Below are 19,918 nucleotides of genomic sequence, written 5' to 3' on the forward strand. Positions count from 1 at the left end.
GGTTTGCTTGCACTAACAGCAGGGAAAAAAGAGAATTTCACCATCCTGTCTGGCCAGTGGTGTGATTGGTAGCTAGGTCTGTTTTGGTAGGGCTGGATCCCACCCTTTCACAGGCACACACCTGTGTGTATACACACAGTTTTAGATGCACATTCTGTAGGAAGATCCTATGGATGAAGAAGCATGCATGTATGCATTTAAGTGGTCTGATTTATTCTGTTATGTTTTATTTGGTCAGTTTTTCTCCTCCTCTCTTCCCTCATGTTCTTCCAAATGTTAGGAAGGTCCTGCATTTTTCTTTGCTATGTTTGACAAATGTGTTTCACATGAATTTGGCAGGCTTTTGAGAAAAAGATTGAGCTTCTGTGACTACTTTTTTTTTTTTTTTTCCCTTATACTTAAAACTATTAAAAGATACTGCTGATTGCCTGGATAGAAAAGCTTATACAGAGAAGGGGATGTATAAAAAATAGTCAAGTATTCTATCTGGCCATTTTGAATCTTAAACAAAGATGGTATTGTTTTGAATGTGTTAAAAAACCTCCTGGATTTTTTTGCTATTTGCAGAGATTATGGTAAACCTTAAATTCAGAATTAGATACCTGAAACCAGGCAGATTTTCAGACCCAAATTTTTTAGAGAAGTGGAAGATACGTCGCAACTGTCTAATATATTTTTGTGAACGCTTATGTTCTCCCTGTCTCGTAAAACTATATAAGGAAAGGTAATATTGTTGATTTGTATGTGAAGGTTTGCTTGCACAAAAATGCAGCAAGTACTGTGGCCTGTAGTTTGCTGTTGAAGTTTAGGGTCAATTCAAGAAATCCAGGTACCCTTTGGTTTTGGTGGGTCCAAGCTTGAGAATGAACCTCAAGGTCTGCCCATTAAATAGCTCATCTCTATTTTTGGTGCCCATTCACTTTTATTTTTATCTCTTGAGCAACAAAGCATACATTTCAGGTGATTCTTCCAGAGCTATCTGAGATTCTGGCTTTCCTTATTCACACCAGCTGCCAGCAGATCTTAAGGTGTGTGTCTCTGCGTGCTTGAAGGAGCTATGATAGATATTGGCGACATCTGAGCTTTGAAATGCGCTTTGCATCCAGCACAAAGTGCATGGGGAGAGAGTCATTACAAACACTTACAGACTATACTTGCTTCACATGTTAGTCTCCTAATAATGAGCCCTTCTCTTTGAGCTGGGGAAGCTAGGGGACTTCCGCATGGTCCACAAACAGATCTGAGCAACATTTTCATGCTGCTAGGTTTGGTTAATCAATCAAATTTAGGTTTCTTCTTTTCTGTGGCTACCAGAGGTGTCCAAACTCATGTGATTTCTACTCCCCAGAGCCTTCCATGGGTATCTTTCATTATTTTGCAGTTTTAGTGGCTTAAATTAGAAAACATGAGGCTGTGTGTTTTGAAGATAGGACTTTCCAGTTACGAAGTTCAGTGATTTTTTTTTTTTTTTTTTCTCCATTACTAGTTTAATGTGCAGTACATTCCTCAGCAAGGTAATTAAATGCAGCAGTTTGTTTAGATACATACAACCAGATAAATTTGTAATAGGAAGAGATATCTGTTTGTAGATGCTGTATTGGCTCCAGTTGTAAACTGAACTACCAGAAGTCTGCGAAGCTAAAGCTCTTAAGCCCTGTGCAGTTATTCTAGACACGTTTCCAGCATGTGTGGAGAACATCACTCTGTACATACATCATGATTATACAAAAACTGGTTGCAAGTTCCTGAACCAGCTATTTGCATAAAACTCCAACCAATAGATTGTCAGACTAGTGACCTCAGCTGTAACCCTCACAGCATTGTGTGTGCATGTGTAGCATGGGATCTTTCTGATATACCACAGTAGTATCTTTTGACAGTGTTTCTTAGTATGTGCTACAGAACTTCTCCATATGAACTGGTGACTATTCACTGCCTTGCCTGTAAAGTCTTAACTGAAACTAGGCGTTAATCACCCTTCCCTCTTCCCCCTTTATTTTTACATGAAGGCTCATAATGTCTTTAATTTTAATAAGGTTTTAATCTGAGCAAGGATCTTGCTGTCTGGGTGGTTAGGACTTGAAATTTTCCCAACTTCAGTCAACTTCAATGTGTTTTATTCATACTGCTAAGAAAAGCGAAGATGCACTTAACATTTTTACATATAACAAAAGGTTACCGCTGACAAAATGTCCTTTCTTTTATCCTCCTCAGGATTTTCAGAATGTTTTGCAGAAGTGAGCTTTTATTTGACTTTCAGAGTGCTGGAAGAATCTCTAATGCTGTTCACGGGTTAAATCTCTGGATACCACAAATCTGTTAGGCATCAGTGTCTTTAGTTCACGCTGCATGGTTTAGTGTTACAAATGTGTGCTTTGTGATTTTAGACTGGAATGTCTGCTTATGTTGATTTTCTGTCAAGGTTATAGAAGCAGATGCTACACATGTGCATGCATACACACAAGTGCACACAAATGCACACAGTATAATTGAGAATACTGGTATTTATAATAATACTGTATAAAAATTAAGTATGAACTTGAGGATAGGAAATAAATGGCATGAGAACATATTTTCACAACAGTATACTTGCATGAGTGATGTGCAAATATGGAGTTTTCTTGTAGTTTATCTTAGCTATTGTGTTAGATGTTTTATTACTATTTACTTACTAAGACTTAAGGCTTGGTCTACCTTTTGGCTGTTAAACTGCAATTGCCATCCTGCTGTAGCCGGTGTTTCCAAGATGGGCAGGAGATACTGTGTATGCCTCAGGTAGTTGCAGAAGGCGTGATGTGAAGGGTGTGCTGGAAGGTTGCCCACAGGGACATCATGCACTGCCACTGCCCAGAGCCTTTGTCCTGCGTTTGGGGCTGATTTGGTAAAATAAATACATAAAAGCCACTGAAAACTAGAGGCTGAAAAGAACTAGAAGATACATTTCTGAGGGTGGATTTATCTTGTGTTGACACAATTTGGCTTCCTTTTTGCAGCATGAAAGTTCAATAATTTTATTTCTCAAGGCTGTGTTTTAAGAGCACATTCCAGTTGCACTTCTGTTCAAGAAAGTTTTCAGTAAGGAAGCATTCTGACAGAAATTTTGGACTTCTTCCAGTAACTGAAGAGCTTGTGGTGCCTAACTGGGATTTATTGCAACTGAACAGGAAAAATCCTGAAACATAGGACTGTGTAGTTGTATAAAACCATTGTTTCCTGTCGTTTTACAGTTGTTTGACCTTGAATTAGAGCAATGTCTTTGAGTGTCTGCAAGACATAATATAGTATGAACTAATTGTTTTAAAGCACCTATTATAGCTTTGGTTTTTGGTTTTTGTTTTTTGTTTTTTGTTTTATTTATTTATTTATTTATTTTTATTCAGTGCATTACATAAAGTTACTAAGTGTTCCTGTCTTGTTTTCTCTATTTCAGGCTTGAGTCACAGAGCAATGTGAGGATTAACACTTTTGAAGTAGGAATGTGTATAGGATTGAAGGATTTATGTGGAGAATTCTGCTCCTTCCTGCTCCAGGAAAGACAGGTGAGAGAATTGTAGGATAATTTGTAATTAACTCAGACCTTACTTCTGAAGGTCTTTAGTGAAAACAGGAAGATACAATTCAGATAGGTGTATGTAAAAATAAAAGAATACACTTCTTAGTTACAAACATCAGTCTTCAGAATTTTCCATTCCTGTTTGGTAATAACAAGGTTTCCATAAAAAGTGGTGTGAGTTTTCCGTAAGTTCCCTTACCCTCCCATCTCCCTTTGATGTAGAATTTTTTAGATTTGGAAGCTTTTTGCCCAATGTCAAAGAAATCTGAACTGACAAAATTGATTTAGCCTGTCTTGAAGCAGTTCTGTGGGAGGCTGCTACCAGAGAAGAGCTCAAGGTGGAGCTTTATTAGATCCCTGCATGTAGTTGTTAGTGAAACAGACAGGTCAGCATCAGCACCAGATATGTCTATACTGCATGTGGCCTACTTGCGAAACTTGTTAGAGTGGAGGTGATGTGTGAATTAATTCCAGCAGCTGTAAACCCAGGTTTGGTATCTCCCTGCTGCCCTCCCTCACTACTTCCTTGCCCTCAGATGGGAAGAAAAAAACTAGGGGTTAAGTACAGTAGGAGGATAGATGGGAGTTCACTTCAGGCTGACTTTGGCTCTGGCTGTAAGTAAGTGGGGCCATCATTAAAAAAGGGCACACATTATTATTTCTTTTATTTGTTTTTATGGAAATTAAATCTTGACATTCTTATCTCTTCCAACTTTGGGAGTACCAAGCATATACCATCTTCATGTATACAAGGTGTTGGAACGCTGGCTTTTGACAAGAGGTTCTCACGTCTGCATCTATACAGGCCCATCAGGAGTGTGTATGTGGTCCTGTGTAGTTATCAATGCTGAGCAGTGTATAACAGGATGAGCTTTTGATTTCAGGTATTGCTAACCAGACAGCTCTTGCACGAAGCTGTGACACAGCAAGAAATAGTTAAAAACTAGTAAAAATGAGCTCTAACGCTGGCAGAGTAGCAACAGTGTCTTTGTATTGAGTTAAACCTTCTTGTAGGTTAGACTAATTTTGTCTATTTAAGCTGTGTGTGGTGCCATAAATGGAGGCTGCACCATCCAGGGCAGCTTGGGATGACCTCCTGAGTTTTCCTGTTACGCACATGGGGGCAGGCAATGCCAAAAAAATATTAAAAAAAAAAAAAAAAAAAAAAAAGGTGGATCTGGACAGGACTCTGTCAGCTTCAGGGAGCCAGAACTGAGGTGTTGCCATGCTGCCTACAACTCTGCAGCCCAAGAGCAATGCCTTGGATGGTGTAGGAAGAAAAGACAATGACATAATAGTGTCAAAGTGTCAGGGTCTAAGTCTGAGGCTTTGACTGAAGCAGAAATTTGGAGGAGGTGCAAGTGTGTGCTGGAGGGGAATGGGAGGTATATGGTGAGGTGAAGCAGGCTGCTGTGAGGTACGGGAGTGTCCCAGCGCTTGGAGGGAGAGAAGGGTAGGCAGCAGAGCAAAGTGGGTGTCAGTGGTGTGTCAAAGCATCTGGAGCTCAGTGGGTGAAGGAGGGAAACAAATGGGAGTAGTAACTTGCGTGGCTTCTCCAGAAGAAAGAGCAAGATGAAAAGATGCAGTAAAGTGTGAAGTGGGTGGGAATACTTTTGTTGAACCATGTGCACCAAACATTTTTATTTTTTTTTTTTTTTCTCCAGAGATGTTTCTTGGTGGGCTGTACTTGAGAGCAGGTATGAAAGAGTCTCTCCTGCAGTTGGTGAGAGAGAAAAGGTGAAGACAAAGTCAGGGAACCAGAAATAAGAACTTTCTTAGTAAGAGGTTAAGAACAAAGGGTTGAAAACTGTGCAGGCAATAATGAGAAAAGTGTTTTGAGGGGGAGTTTTGGAAGGTAGTTGGAAAGCAGGGATCTGCATCAGGAAAGACACAGTGGTAAGATTTGATTTCGAGGTTTCTAATTTTTGTTCACTGGTATCATGGGACTGGCAGCTCCTGTTGGAAAGAGGGAAAAATCAACGTTCTTCAGAAAGGACAGGAAAAGGCTCACCAGATTTCCTTGCATGGACAATGAATGCTTTAATGGAAACATTCCATTTGTTGTGGGAAAGCAATAGAAACATTTTGATAGTACTTTCTGTACTTTCTGTTTTTTGAAGAGGGGGCTGCCTATGGTCACACAAGTTAATAACTGTGAGCTTACAAACCCACATCTGACTGTCTTGTAGTGCTTTCTAAAAATGTGCTCTATGTTATCCTATCTTTCATATACTGGCTTGCTTTAAAAAAACAATGTTTTAAAACTTTATTTTGAAGTCAGTCGTGAGGAAGTCTAGTTATATGCTGGTCTTCATGTTCACTGGTGAGGGTAAGATTAAAATGGTTGTGAATACTTTAAAGATTTGAGCTTTGCATGGGTAACATTTGTCCTGTAGTTGGTAAGTGGGCTGTCACTTGGTAAGATGTAGCTCCTGCCTGAAACAAGAGAAGGTCTGAAGCTGCCCTAATAGCTCATAAACTGGCATAGTGTCTCAAAACAGTGCTCAGGCCAGCAAAGTATAGAGTACTCTGTCCTTGTGGTTGTATTCAGTTTTACCTTGTGCCTGCCTTTCCTTTGGCTACAACTGTGCTTGTGAAGTGTTTGTAGTCTTATCAGAATGAGTCTGGAGGTGCCAAATACATGCCAGAAAAGTACTCGTTACCTTGATCTGTCCTCATGCAGTCTCTATGTGGTATCATATAGAGCTGGGTCTCTCCTATTTTAGCAATTGCTTAATATGTTGATAATGTTTGCTTTCAGCAGGGCACTGTATTTTCCTGGACATTTTGCCATTGTCTTCAGCCTTGGTCTAGGTCAGTCTGAAGGATTTGTGAACTTCTCCTGTTTTCCCAGGCAAACAGGACAGTGGTAGTGGTAAGAGGGAGGTGTTGATGACTGTACCTGTAGCATGGGCAGGCCTGGGATCTCCAGTGTCTTGGCACAATGGAGGGTAGAGCTTGTCCAGGTGTAGCGATCCTGACCTTTCAGGGAGCATTGTACTTACCCTGTACGTGCTTGCCTGGTTGCTGTCCCCTCTGTATGGCAGAGCTGGTTCTTGCGAGGCTGACACCAAAGCAAAGTGGCTGTGTGTTTACAGCTTTCCACCACTAGAAGCAAGTATTCAAAACTTTCCGTTATGCCTAGGAGCATTTCCATTCCTGGCTGTGCTAGCTAAGGAGCTTGTCCTCCATAGGAATTGCCTGGCCATGTTTCTCTGTGTCTGTTTCTTACCCTGCACATTGATTAATTATTCCCCCCCCCAACCTTTCAAAATATAGGTATAGCAAGCATTCCATCGTATCTGTAAAGATGCTGACCTAGCATCAAATGGAAGAGTATGATGAAGTGATAAATGTTTCAAGCCCCTGGCCTTTTATCTCTGGTCTTTTTTTCCCTTAATGCTTCTCAAAGTTAAGTGATTGAAAAGCTTTCCAGATCTGATAACTGTAAAGTTTTCAAGTGAAACTTTTGGCTTCTATCCTGGCATGAGATCATACAAAGTGATATTAGCTGAATTTGTACCAGAATTTGAAAAGAAAATGAAAACATGTTACTTTAAGTCTCTCTCAGCTATTTTTCAGCTCTGCTAGGCAAATGCTTTCTCACTGGTTAACGTTTAAAGGTTTTCAAATACATATGTGTGTATATATACATTTTCTCCACTAATAATGTATTTAATTTATACTCTTTTGATCTTTTATCCTTGCTAGCAGGACTCCTTGGTTTTTTATTTATTTATTTATTTTTTAATAGATGTTTTAAAATCTAGTGTTGCTGAGAAAATTCATTATAAGAGAGAGGATGTACTGGAGCCCTATTCCTATTTCAGAATTATCTTAAACCGAAATAGAGTTGGGGTATCTAATTTTTAACCTGTCTTTTTGCCTGGTTGCTGCGATAAGCCTTGGTGAAAGCAATGGTCTTGCACATGTGTGTGTACCTATGAAGGGTAACAATGTGTTTTGTGGGTTTCCTGTACAGAAGCAAAATAAGACAAATAACGCTTTAAGTTAGGCCTTTAGATTACCAAACAGGGCTGAACTTCAAGGTTGCAAAACCAAGCAATCAGAGCCTAGAAAATTCTACAATTAAAGCTACTCATTCATCCTCTTGGTAAATATTCATTTTGATTGCCTTTAATTAGAGGATTGCGTACTTCGCCCTCTCCCCCCACAAGGCCTGCATATCGTTCAGTGCACAGCATGGCTAATGCTTAATGAGTGGGTAGGTTGTTGATGTTTTGTTTCTCACCCTTCCTTGTATGGCCTTATTTACTGCATGGTTGGCAGATGCTGCACTGAATACAGAACTAATCATTTCCTCATGGAGTTTTTCATGGTGTTGACACCATCAAGAGTTACTTTACTGCGTATATTTCAGGGAATCTTAATCAGGAGTACCAAATAAGACATATATATTTTTATATATATATATATATATTTAACCAAACTCTGAGCCTTGATTGTTAATTTTTTGGAGAGGAGATGGTTACAGCACAGTTGCATTGATGTAAATCTTTATTGGAGGAACCAAAAGGTGGTACCGACTCTGTCCCCCAATACTCTTTCTGTAGCAGCAGAAAACAGTGGGTCAAAGCTCATACTGGGGCATGAGATATCCCCAAAACTGAAGGAATTTGGTGGAGATGTTATAAACAGCTATAGCTTCCCTACGCCAATGTCTGTATCTTCCTGTTGTTGATTGTACGTAGGAACATAGACTTGCCATACTGGCAGTCATCTGTAATCAAAGATAACCATGCAGTAGATATTTTGTCCAGCAAGTTTGGAGTACTCATTCAGCAAATTGCTCTCCAGCATTCAGTGCATATTTAAGACCCGATAGAAACGAGCAAAGCTTCAAAACCTACAATAAGCTACAGGAAGAGAATGCATCTGGTTTCTGTCTTTGAGACTGTAAGCTCTTCAGGCCGGAGACCGTGCCTTCCCATATGTCGATAAAGCATTTCAAGCACTACATTAGTATAAACACCAGTGGATGAGGTCATCATATATCAAACAACATAATTAAATTAGTGCTTTATTCACTGTCTGTGTGTCATTATGGCTGCCTCCTAGGTCACACTGCAGCCTTCAAGATCATGTAAGAACTCAAATGTTGTAACAGCCTTCACAGAAAGATTTGCTTTGAAGTTGGTGCTATTTATGTAGAAACCAATCTTCAGAAATATGTATTTTTGTAAAATGTGGTTCTATTTTGAAAAGCCATGTAAAAGGGAAACACTTATTATTGATTTTTGTCATAAATTGCCATGCATGACTGTTAGCCCACAGATGCTGATCACATGATTGTGATGAGATTTCTTGATTGATTAGAGGTCTGAAAGCAATTGAGTGGGTTATTGGAAAAGACCCTGTTTCTCAGAGAGGAGCACAAGCTTGAAGTGATGCCTGCTAAATAACCAGACTTTGGGCATTTGCATGAAAGTCTGTTGGTTTTAAAATTTAAGTGATGCTTATTTTGCCTGCTACTTTAAAGTGCACTCACTTTAAAACAATATAGGAAAATATTTTAAGCAAGATCCTCCTTCCCCCTTTTACAATTCTGGTACCCATGCTTTAAATCTTGTGTTATGTCAGCACCTATACGTGTTTTGTAGCAATAGATCCTTATGTGTGTTTTATAAGGAAGTAGACTACCAATTTTGTCTAAGCAGTAAGGTACTTTGAAGTCTGAAATCATAAACCTAGATATGCACGTAAGCCTCGTGCCTTACCAAGTATGATGCCTTGGGCATGTGTTATTGCTTACCTATGCCACAATTACTGTACACATGTAGCTACAGGAATATACCCATATGGTTTTCCTACTGTAAACTTTCAGGTGACTTGCTAATCTAGGCCAGTACTCAGAAACAAGGGCTGGTCTGAGATCTTAATAATTACAAAGCTGGCATACAAACTTCAATGTTAAGACTCTCCCAGATCCACCTGAAATCAGGTTACATTCATTTTCTGTCTTGTTTTTTGAATGGCAGCCCAACAGCATGCAAAGTTGCGGTGCTGTTGCTTGACCTGGTGTCTCCCAGTCTTGATGGCTAGGGAAAAAGAGGGAAAGATATTTTAGGTTCATAATCTCTTAGCTTTGACATAAATGAAGGAACGTTTTTTTCCTTTTTTTTCTTCTTCCCCCTCCCCCCCCTTTTTTTTTTCCCTCTGGGTGTTTCCTTAATTCATCTTAATAGATAGATTTACTGGAGTAATACGTTTTCCTCCTTCCAAAGATTTATTCATTTGTATTCAGTGCTTTTCCTCATACCCAAAACGATGGCACAGAACAGTGAGTTGATGCCATGTGTTATGGGCTGCTAAATTTGAGCCTGAAAGCAGGAAAGTGAAGAGAGATCAAAGGCAGCTCTTTAGTGTTCTGCAGGATAGGCAGGCTCCAGAAAAGAAACATAAAAGCAAAGTTGTGCAGCTTACCCAAATAGCCACACTGCGGGTGGAGGTCATCTGTCAGCTGGGGCTGCCTCTTGGACTAGTCTGCTCTCCAACACACTTCCATAAACCCACTGCTGCAAAGATGGGAGGTGGCAGATGAGGATGAGGAAGGACTTGCTGGGTCGTACTGGAGTTTGGAGTCAGTAGTTCCTGCTAGGTAGCTCCCCTGCTGGGAAAACCAGCCCTTCTGGCAGGGTAGGAAAGCTGTGGGAGGGCAGGGAAAGCTACTTGCCCCCAGGCTAGAACTGGAAATCACCTGGCTCCTGCTCAGTTAGTGAAATGACAGCAAGAAGAAAAGTCTGTTATCCTGCCTGAAGATGGGTGCCTTCATGTGGTTCTTGGATGCTAGAGAGGAGTCAGTACTCCCTTGCTTAGCCTGCTCTTGAGAACTCTGCTGTTCTGAACCTTTTCTTGTTTTCCTCTTCTATAACAGAATCTGAGCAGGGGTTAAAAAAAGATCACTGGCTGACAACCGAAGTATAGGATGCTCAATACAAACATTTCCAGTGTCTTCAGAAAATTAGTTTAATTTTATTATGTTGTCTTAGTGGCTTGATTGTTGACTGATTAGGTAAACCTCCTGATAAAAAGAATAGATACTTTTGTTGGTTTTACACTGTTTTTTTATGTCTCTGCTCGCATTCCATTACTTTGTTGTGTTTGTTTGTTTTTTTTCTAAAATTGCCAGAGTAAAACAAAAGTGGTAAACCCTAATTTAGAGGTGTTAGCAAGAGCTGGCTCAACCTGATAAGGGTCAGCCAGGCTTCACTGGTTCTTTATTATAATCCACTACCCACTGTGGTTTATCCTCTCTGAATATTACGCTTCTGTTATACTTGCTATCATCTCTGTGCAGATGATAGCTTAATATTTGCAAAGGACCTAAATACAACAAACAGCAAGCCAGCAAAACTCTAAAAACATACCCCTACGAGAAGACAAGGGCAATACCGACAAACTTGTTTCCTTAGGACAAGTGTGAACAAGTATTGGATGTAAAGAGAATTCATGTTTTTTCCCCTCCCTTTGCTACAGGGGTGTAATTCTCATTTCTGTTCACAGTCATCTAGGCAAGTTTAGGTGTGTTGAGCGGCAGGGCCTATTTGCTTGTGCATAGTGTACTGTGCCTACAGTACAAAGTGATATACAACTTTCAACCAGGAGCCAGCTCGGAACACAGGCAGAGCAAGCTCAGCTCTGTCTGTACCTGCCTGCATAGAGAGATCCTTAGAAGAAAGCAGAGACACCCATTTTCTCCTTATTACTGCATTACACCAGAGGCAAATGCTCTAATTAAAACTTGCAGTTAGCAGCAATTTGTTATAACTGCTGCAAATTTTAGTCATGTTAAGACTTCCTGGTGATGGGAGGAGAGGCACACAGAAGCCAGTTAGCACAAACAAGGGTTCTCGTGTAGTTGGCTATAGCAGCCCTGCTCCATCTTTCATAGATTTTATTAAGGCATCATCTATAGCACTTTGTACCAGGAAAATTACTAAATAGCTTAAGAGAAAATGTGAGTAACGCTGTATAGTGGAGGAGCTAACATCTGTCTTGCTTTGTAAGAGGTTCTAGTCATGTCCTGCTTTATGTTGGGCAGGGAAAGGTGCTGGTCAAGGCTCAAAACAGCCTTGCTGTTACCTTTGCCCTGGTGCATTGCTTCCATTGGTCTGACACAGTGGGGAAAAACTGGAAACCCTGATAACAATGATGGTAAGATTAAGAAATATGCATTTTAATAAAGGCATTTGAGAATGGTCTTGCAGATCTTACAAGTAGAGAAGCATAAACTTGGAAAAAGAGAAGTTTTCTGAATGAGTCCCAGGTTTTACCTCCTCAGTCACTGTATTCGTTTACTTTGGCTATCCTGATAGCTGCTCAAGTGCTGTGCCAGATTACTGTCTTCTGCTTGCTTTTATGAGCTGGATGGCTGAAAATGTCTTCCTTCCAAATATTCATTTGCTATCCTACTCTGTGCTTTTTCCACTACAATGTCTAGACCAAGGAAGAATGCCCAATTCATTTCCTTTTTGGGACAGGAGGACTTGATCATATGGGAGCTATCAAAAGAGGTGTAGTCTGGCATGTAACTACCTTTTCGCTTCTACAAGTGTGCTTTTCTCTTGGGCAGCCTTGGCAGAAAGCTGTGAGTCTGGACATGGTCTCCCCATTGAGCATTGTTTAGCAGTCCATGTTTGGGATGGAGGAGCAGAATGGTATTGAGTTGATGGGGTTGTATTCATGTGGAGCCTCTGCTTCCTGTCGCACTGTATTTGACCCGGCATAAGCAGCTGACATAACATCACAGTGGGTGTTGCCAGCATTTTCTTTTAATATTAAATTTTGGGAAAAAAGTAATAAATGTTTTCTTTTTAAAAGGAAAGAGAAAACCTCAAAGGATCTCTGCTGGCTCTATGTGCCCTATAGGTATGTCTGGCTGTTTTTTCATGAGCAAGGTGCTGTCCTCCTGTTTACCTCTCTCAAAGGAAGTGTCTGTTGACATAGTCTGTATTTCAGTCATCTTTATTATACAGCACTCTGGGAAGCCTTTGGGGCAACTTGAGCCAGCCTCTGAAAGCAGCTTCTTGGTCACAAAGAGACATGAGCCTGACCAGACACCCACAGTTTGTGTTTCTTTGTTTGCGGAGATCTGTGCCCCGATAACCTCAGATCCTGCAGCAGCTGAGGTCAGCTTAATTTGGAGTAGTGCAGGAGGGGTGATGGGCAGGTCTTTCAGTGCTTGCTATACCTACCCTTGCACAGCAGCCAGTATGGAGATGGCTGTGCTGTTGGTGCTGTTGGGAGCTGGCCTTGATGCCCAACTAGACAGAGGCTGGGGTTTTCCTTCAGTGGGAGCGCTGTTTGGGAGCTAACGGGCTTGGGAGGCAGCTTGCAGGCATCCTTCTCCCTTCCCCTTCCTCAGTCCCATGTGTTTTCTGTGTATGCTCTCGCCATGGGGTGCTGCTTAGTGTTTGTTATGCTTAGTGTGGCTCAAACATTTGCAAGGCTTCATATGCTATTACCCGTACAAGGCTCATTCACTGGACAGTGTCCAAAGCATTGCGCAGTGCAGGTTTGCGTTCAGGTGGTTGGTCCCTGCATTTGTTAGAGAATTGCTGTTGTTAATGACTGGCCATATCATCAAAGCTGTCTGTTAATGTTTGCAAGAGGAGAGAGTTTTACTTCAGATTGAAGTTTGTGTGTTAGGGCTGAACCATTGTGGGTAAACAAACTGGATAATTTGCATGTTGTTATGGTAGTGTCTTGTATTATTCTGTGCTTTTGTAAGTCTTTCAAATAGGTGAAGTTAGCTTTGGTTTGCATTGATGTGGTATTTTCGTCTATGATGAGTTCTGGGTAGATGGTCATAAAAATGATGCTATAGAAAGAGCATCCATCTTCTTGGTAAAAGGTGGGGCCCTGACCGACCATGATGTGCCCTCAAGGTCTCTTTCTCCAGATCTGCACAGCTGCCTGCCATCTCTGAGGGGCTATACCCATCCATCTTTTGAAAGAAGAATGGTTTTATACTGTGCTAATAGAGAGTGAGTTATAAACCTTCCCCTCTCAAGACGTTTGCAGTCCCAATGTGTAGCTCTATTTTATCATCAATAGTTCATACCTTAAGACAGTTGCAAACTCTATCAAAAATTGTTACCCAGGTAAGCTACAGGTAGTTAAGAAACAGGGTGTGAGTGACCCAGTTGTCAGGTGGAAGGCACTTGTGGGACATAGGGAGCTGCCTAACAGCTACATATTCAAATATCAATTAAAATAATTTGGAGTCATGCACTGATGATGAAAGCAGCTTGTGCCTTCATTGTAGCCAAAGATTTCAAGGGCCAAATTCACTGCAAATGTAAACAGTGTTGCAAATTACATGTTAGAGCTCAATTGTTCCCCCGCAGGCTATAAATAACTCCTATTTTAAGTCACCAGGGTTGCTCGTCCCCTGTGGGAGAGACTGTAGTCTGTGGTGTAGCTGACCAGAAAATGGTTGTTAGTGATAAAGTGGTGTAATTTGCATTGATTTATTATTCATTGGCTGTACAGATCAAGTGCAGCTTACCTAGTGAGAAGGATGGTAACCAAACTCTTTTGTCACTTTAAACAAATGTCCCTGCTGAGTATAACAGAGGCATGTTATTGTAAGTGAGTGGAGTTTATCACACACCTTTTAGCTTGTAATTCTCTCAAATCTGTATCAGACTTCAGTAAGACTTGACTCCAAACTTAATTTTGGTCTGTCTGTGTAAGCCAGGGTTGATAAGTACTAGAAGTAGATGTATACAAAGAAAAATTAAAAAGAGCTCCTTGAATTTGTCTAAATTCCCTGCCTTTGGTAACATGTATGTCTTGCTTTAGAAGCTCTAGTCCTTACACCTAACATCATGCATCCAAAACAATAGGTTTTGATTTGTTTAGTGTGGTCAAAATTAAGTTAAAGATAGCCAATGATAATTTTTGTAAGATTTTCTTCTGAAAGTGTTAACTTCAGAGCTTCTAGGTATTATACTATATTTGATGTGAGTGTGATATTATCAGAGTATGCTTTTTGTTCCTCTGAAAACAGTGGCTCTTGGAAGAAGAAAACTGATCAAGATTGTTTCTGGAGTTTCTCCTCTTGCTCCTCATCTTTTAAGTCAGCTTTCTATGTCTGACAGTTGTGGAAGAAAACCTGAAAATATGAATCAAATGTTGCTTCAAACTCAAAAATGAGAAAGCAAAATAAATAGGAAGAAAATATCTTCGAAGTGGTGTTTTTGTCTTGGGGAAAGGGAGAGCGTTTTATGTTCAGATTTATTATTTGTGTGTGTGTGTACACTGCTGCAGGTGTTGAACTATCTCACTCCTTCCCAGGCTATTAAGACCACTGATTCCAACTGCCGGGCACACGTGCAGTTGGTGCCATACAGATGATGGCACTGTGAAAACACAGGTACCAACCTTGTCTGTTCGACAGTGTAGCCACAGTGCTCACTGTGTGTTTACTTAGTATCAGCCTCCCTCAGTGAGTCCCCAGCTACAATCTGCCTTTGAATAAATACTCTGTGTCATGCCATGGGCAGTTGTTGGAGCAACTCCCATACAAACACAAGTTAGTAAGATTGGGGCTGTTCAGCCTGGAGAAGAGGAGGCTGCATGGAGACCTCATAGCAGCCTTCCAGTAGCTGATGGGGGCTTACAACGATGTTGGAGAGGGACTTCATTAGGGATGGTAGCCAGAGGACAAGCGGGAATGGGTTTAAACTTAAACAGGAGAAGTTCAGGTTAGATGCAATAGAGAAGTTCTTTACTGTGAGGGTGGTGAGGCACTGGAACACATTGCCCAAAGAAGTGGTAAATGCTCCATCCCTGGCAGTGTTCAAGGCCAGGCTGGACAGAGCCTTGGGTGCCATGGTCTAGTGTGAGGCACTAGATGATCTTAAGGTCCTTTCCAACTCTAATGATTCTGTGATTAACTATAAATTGCACTTTTGGGGTCAATTTTTCTGGCAAAATCTGTATAAAATCTTGGAACTTAATTCTTCTCCTAAAAGGAACATGTTCTATCCATTTAGAGCTGAACCATTTTGCAGCATATTTCTTCACATTTTTGTTAAAGGTTAACAAAATTGTTTAGACAGCTCTAGTGGCTGCACATCAATCTGCTATAACCAGCTGATTAATGTGACTGATTTCTGTAGCGAATTTCTCTAATCACTTCTTATTTACAAACTGGGGTGGTTTTGTTTAAAGCAGCTATGCTGTGAGTGTTCATCAATCTTAAAAGTTCATTCCTTGACTGAAGTAAGTTTAGGAAACACAAGTCTAATGAACCTCTGTGACAAATGGTGCCCATAAAAGAAGAGGTCATACTTGAAGTCTCTGGTACTGTTAATCCCTCTTGTCATCTACAGATGCAGCAAAAAAAAATAAATTTTTCTTGAAGCAAAAAGAAAGGAAATCATAGTGAGTGTAGGCAAATAAGAGAGAAACCAGTACTCTGAAGCCTGCAAGGAAGTGTGCAGGAAGCCAGGAAACTGTGGATTTCCATTATCCAGGCTATTGGCTGACAGCTGGTGACTTGAAATAATCTACAGCTTTTTGGAGGCAACTTATTTAGACCACATAGATGTACTCTGCTGGGCAATACAGAGATTCTCTCTTTAGAAATAAGGCAAAATTATGCAGTCTTTCTTCAACTGGATTAGGTACTGAGCTGATGTCTCTGCTGTAACACACTGTGCTTTGTTACAGTGTGCAAGTGCTGAATACTTCTGTGTGTTACTTCTGTCTGTAGATATATTTCTAACTGGTATTGCATGAACTGTTTCCAACATAAGAAATATTTAGCAGCTGTGTCCCTATAGGGAACTCAGTTGGTCAGATGTCCACAGGTATTGGGATGCAAAGTCTATGCGCTTTATAGACAAATCAATATGATTCTGTTGAATTGCAGCATGGCAGAAGTGAGTGCCCAAGGAGGTTTCAAATGGCCCCATCTGTTCTGTAGGATGTCAGAAAAAAGTTGTGGCATGCTAGGTAAGGTGGATTGGGGAAAAAAGAAGTCATATAAATGGATATATGAATAGACCACTGAGGATCTGTAAGTCATCTTCAGCAGTCACCATGCTTTGTATTTTTTAAACAGGCTTATCTTCCCTACACTTGTGACTTTTTTGTTTCCTTCTAACTCTCTGTATGTCTGGGAGGATATTCTACGCATAGCTTTCAGGGTAGGAATAATTCTGCAGGTTTTCCTCTCTCTGTATCTTCTATTCTGATGACTCAGATTTGTTTGTATTTGAGTCCAGTTTGAAGAAAATATGTAATATTTCCTAGTGATGGTGTCACCATTTTTTCCACAAGTTACAGATTGAAATTCTGTCCAGTATTGCATTTGGTTTGACTTAACTTTTTGTGGGAGAAGCTAAAAGAAATTTGACTTTCAGATTCTTGTGGACTTTTCTAAAGAAAAGGCATTTCTCATCTGTAGGTACTGCTAAACTCTTGCCCTATTTCTCATCACACTATGATTCTCTCTCTGTCATGTTACTTTTTCTGGTTTAGACATGTGCTGGTAATATCTCTTTAGATTGCTCCTATGAATGGTCTTCAAACTATATTGCCTTTACGTTTATCCCTTTTCTCTCTAAATTCCCTTACTTTCCACTACCTTAAACAAAATCAACTTTATTTTAAAAGCTTGTAACAGTCTACCTCTATTCTGTCTGTAATAAATAGTTTTTTGTTTGTACATACCAGGTTTGTATGTAAGTACCAGGTTAACAGCATAGAGGAATCTAAAATACCAGTGAAGACAAATGTTGTAGAGGATGATAGATGCAGAGCAGAGTAATAATCTTGGTGGAAAAGTAGTACTTAATTGCTGTATTCAGGAAGAACCAAAGAGGAAGGTATTTGGCAGTCCATCAGTGTAACAATATGAATCTCCCGTTCCCACCTCTCCAAAAAAAAACCAACCCTAAACCTCACACAAACCCCAAAAACCACAACAGGGAAAGGGCATACTGAATAAAATCTATTCTGGTTTAGCAGTTAATGATGAGAGCATAGAAGAGCTAGTCATGGGAAGTAACTTCAGATCAATTGATCAGGAATTGATTTAATTAAAATGAAAGGAAGATTAAAAGTATGTCTTTAATTAAAAATTACCTTTGAAAGATAGCAAACTTGAGTTTGCCAAACTGCTAGCAAGGCAGGTCAGGTGCACTGGAGAGCTCAGGGACCAGAATAGTGCAGAAGTGAATTTTTTGCAGTCTAGATTTTGTCTTCCAGAAAGGAGAAAAAGTTATAGGAAAGGGTGAAAATAAGAGTTGCCAGAATTCAGGCTGAGTAGAACCTAGCGAGTAATGTCTAGACACATAGAAAAGGACTTTGAGCTGTATAAATAACTTTCAAACAGCAGGAGGGCTACTATGTAATGGTGCTGCTTGTACAGGGATTAGGCACAATTTAGATGTGGTCTCAGTGTAAAAAGACCCAAACCCACCACACATCCCCCCAGAGAAATCCTACTAGTGGCCATCAGGAGAGAAAAATTTGAATGTAATGGAAGCAAATCTTGAATATTGCAGTGCTCCCGAGTTGCATAATTGCATAGAAATAGCTAAACTTTACAACTGCTTACTTGGAAATCAAGGGTATGACTGCAAGCATTTTTAGCAAATCCTTCAGTGCTGCTGTCCACCTCTGGAGTCTGTGATTTGTGATTGTGTCAGTTATCTGGAGCAGGAGTAGTTTTGTGTTGTCACGCCACTTGGAGTTGGGATTCTCAAGGATTGTTATGTCAATTTGGGAAGGTTTAAAGTATATATATACCTTAGAATAAAGTTAAACAAGTGACTGTGAAAAGAATATGAAATGTGATGTCGTATTAGGAAACTGCCTAAAGAGTTTAGTTAGCGGGTTCCTACTGAACAGAGAAAAGAAGATGAGTTCAGCAGTTGTACCTTTTATGCCCTGGTAGAAGGCAATGGCATTTTTGGGACACTCTAGGGGAGGACGTTGTCAGACTGGTTAGGATAAAGTACAGAGTGGGAGATTTAAACTGGAGCGACTGGAAGAAAGGGGCTGAAAAGGGAGTGGCTGGACTTGATACTCAGGAGGAGGAAGAGAAATGTCACAAGTGACTTCGAATTTGCTCTTGTAAGCATTGAAATCCTAGTGCTGGCATTGGTTGTAGGGAGAGGAGGAAGTTTTTGTAAGGAGACATTTAGTATTAGGGCAAGTTAGTTTATGTTGGTGACAGAAAGAAAACCTGAAAATTTAGGAGGAAAAATGAGGCATGTGTATAAGCGCAAAGCAGATGGCTTAGGGAAAAGATAGGTTTGACAACATGGTTTCATGAGCTGCTTGATTTGATCTTGGGCCTATACTCCTCTGCTGCCCCTTACGATGGATTCCTGCCATCGCCTTTGTCAGCTCACCTTAGACCGCTTTGGCAATCTTGAAATGGCATCTGGACCATTAAGGCAAACGGGAGTGCTAAAGTCATAAGCTAGAGATCACCTAAGAAGAGCGTGCCAGTGGCAGATCTTTCAGAAGTGCCCATTGGTACGGTGAACTGCCCAGAACAGAGAATAATCATTGACAAGAAAAATAGTGACTTATTTGAAACCTTGCTATTGATGAGATGTCAGAGCAAGGATGACGACTAGCACTACTGAAAGAACCAGAAAAGCCAAGCAGTAGGGCGATAGAGGAAAGTCCTTGAGGTATGCCTGGGAAGAGATCATGAATTATTGTGGTGAGAGCACTTTCATTCAAAGGGAAACAGCGGAAACTGGGCTGGATGTGATCCAGTGCAGAATTGGAAGAGAGGAAGCGAGTGTGTTGGCTTCAGCCTACTCTTGCAACAAGTTTGTAGATAAGGCAAAGGAGGAAAGGACTAAATGCTGAAATAGGTAGGGTTCTTTTCTTGTGGATAGCAGAAAGTGGGGGGACAGGGAGAAGACAGAGGGGTAAGTAGAGACTAAGCTTGGCTGAAACAGAAATGTGCAGTGGAGGACAAATGGAAAAGGATAAAGAATTTCAGATGAAAGGTGAATATCATCTATATGGTGATATATTAGCAAATATTTTTTTAGTATGAATTAGCAAAGACCAATGAGAGAATTCAGTTGGAAAAATGCGAAACTTCTTGCTTAAATGAAAAGGAAACTGGCCAAATGAACTTTTTTTTTTTTTTTTTTTTTTTTCCCCCCCCACTTAGTTGTAACTGATTTGAAGCAGCAGCGTGCTGTTGCCTGCCTTTTCTTCTTTCCTCCCAGACAGCAGGGCATAGTGCCGATGTGTGCCGGTGGTATGGTGGCTGCTATGGAGTTGGCTTGGCTCTGGGAGGAGGGCAACGCATCCAGACTTCAGGGGCCGAACAACCTAATTGTCTGGCTCTGGTCC

At 40.5% G+C, this 19,918-nt stretch overlaps 1 long non-coding RNA gene across 3 annotated transcripts in view; it reads left to right on the forward strand.

The window, feature by feature from the left end:
* LOC115609618 overlaps window positions 1–19,918 on the forward strand; it is a 254,133-nt gene that overhangs the window by 126,894 nt on the left and 107,321 nt on the right. For all 3 annotated transcript variants that reach the window (XR_003991925.1, XR_003991924.1, XR_003991927.1), the window contains one exon: window positions 3,431–3,539. This is a non-coding gene — a long non-coding RNA (uncharacterized LOC115609618). The remainder of the gene's footprint in view (window positions 1–3,430; window positions 3,540–19,918) is intronic.

Source organism: Strigops habroptila, chromosome 1 (genome assembly GCF_004027225.2).
Source record: "Strigops habroptila isolate Jane chromosome 1, bStrHab1.2.pri, whole genome shotgun sequence".
Taxonomy (NCBI): domain Eukaryota; kingdom Metazoa; phylum Chordata; class Aves; order Psittaciformes; family Psittacidae; genus Strigops; species Strigops habroptila.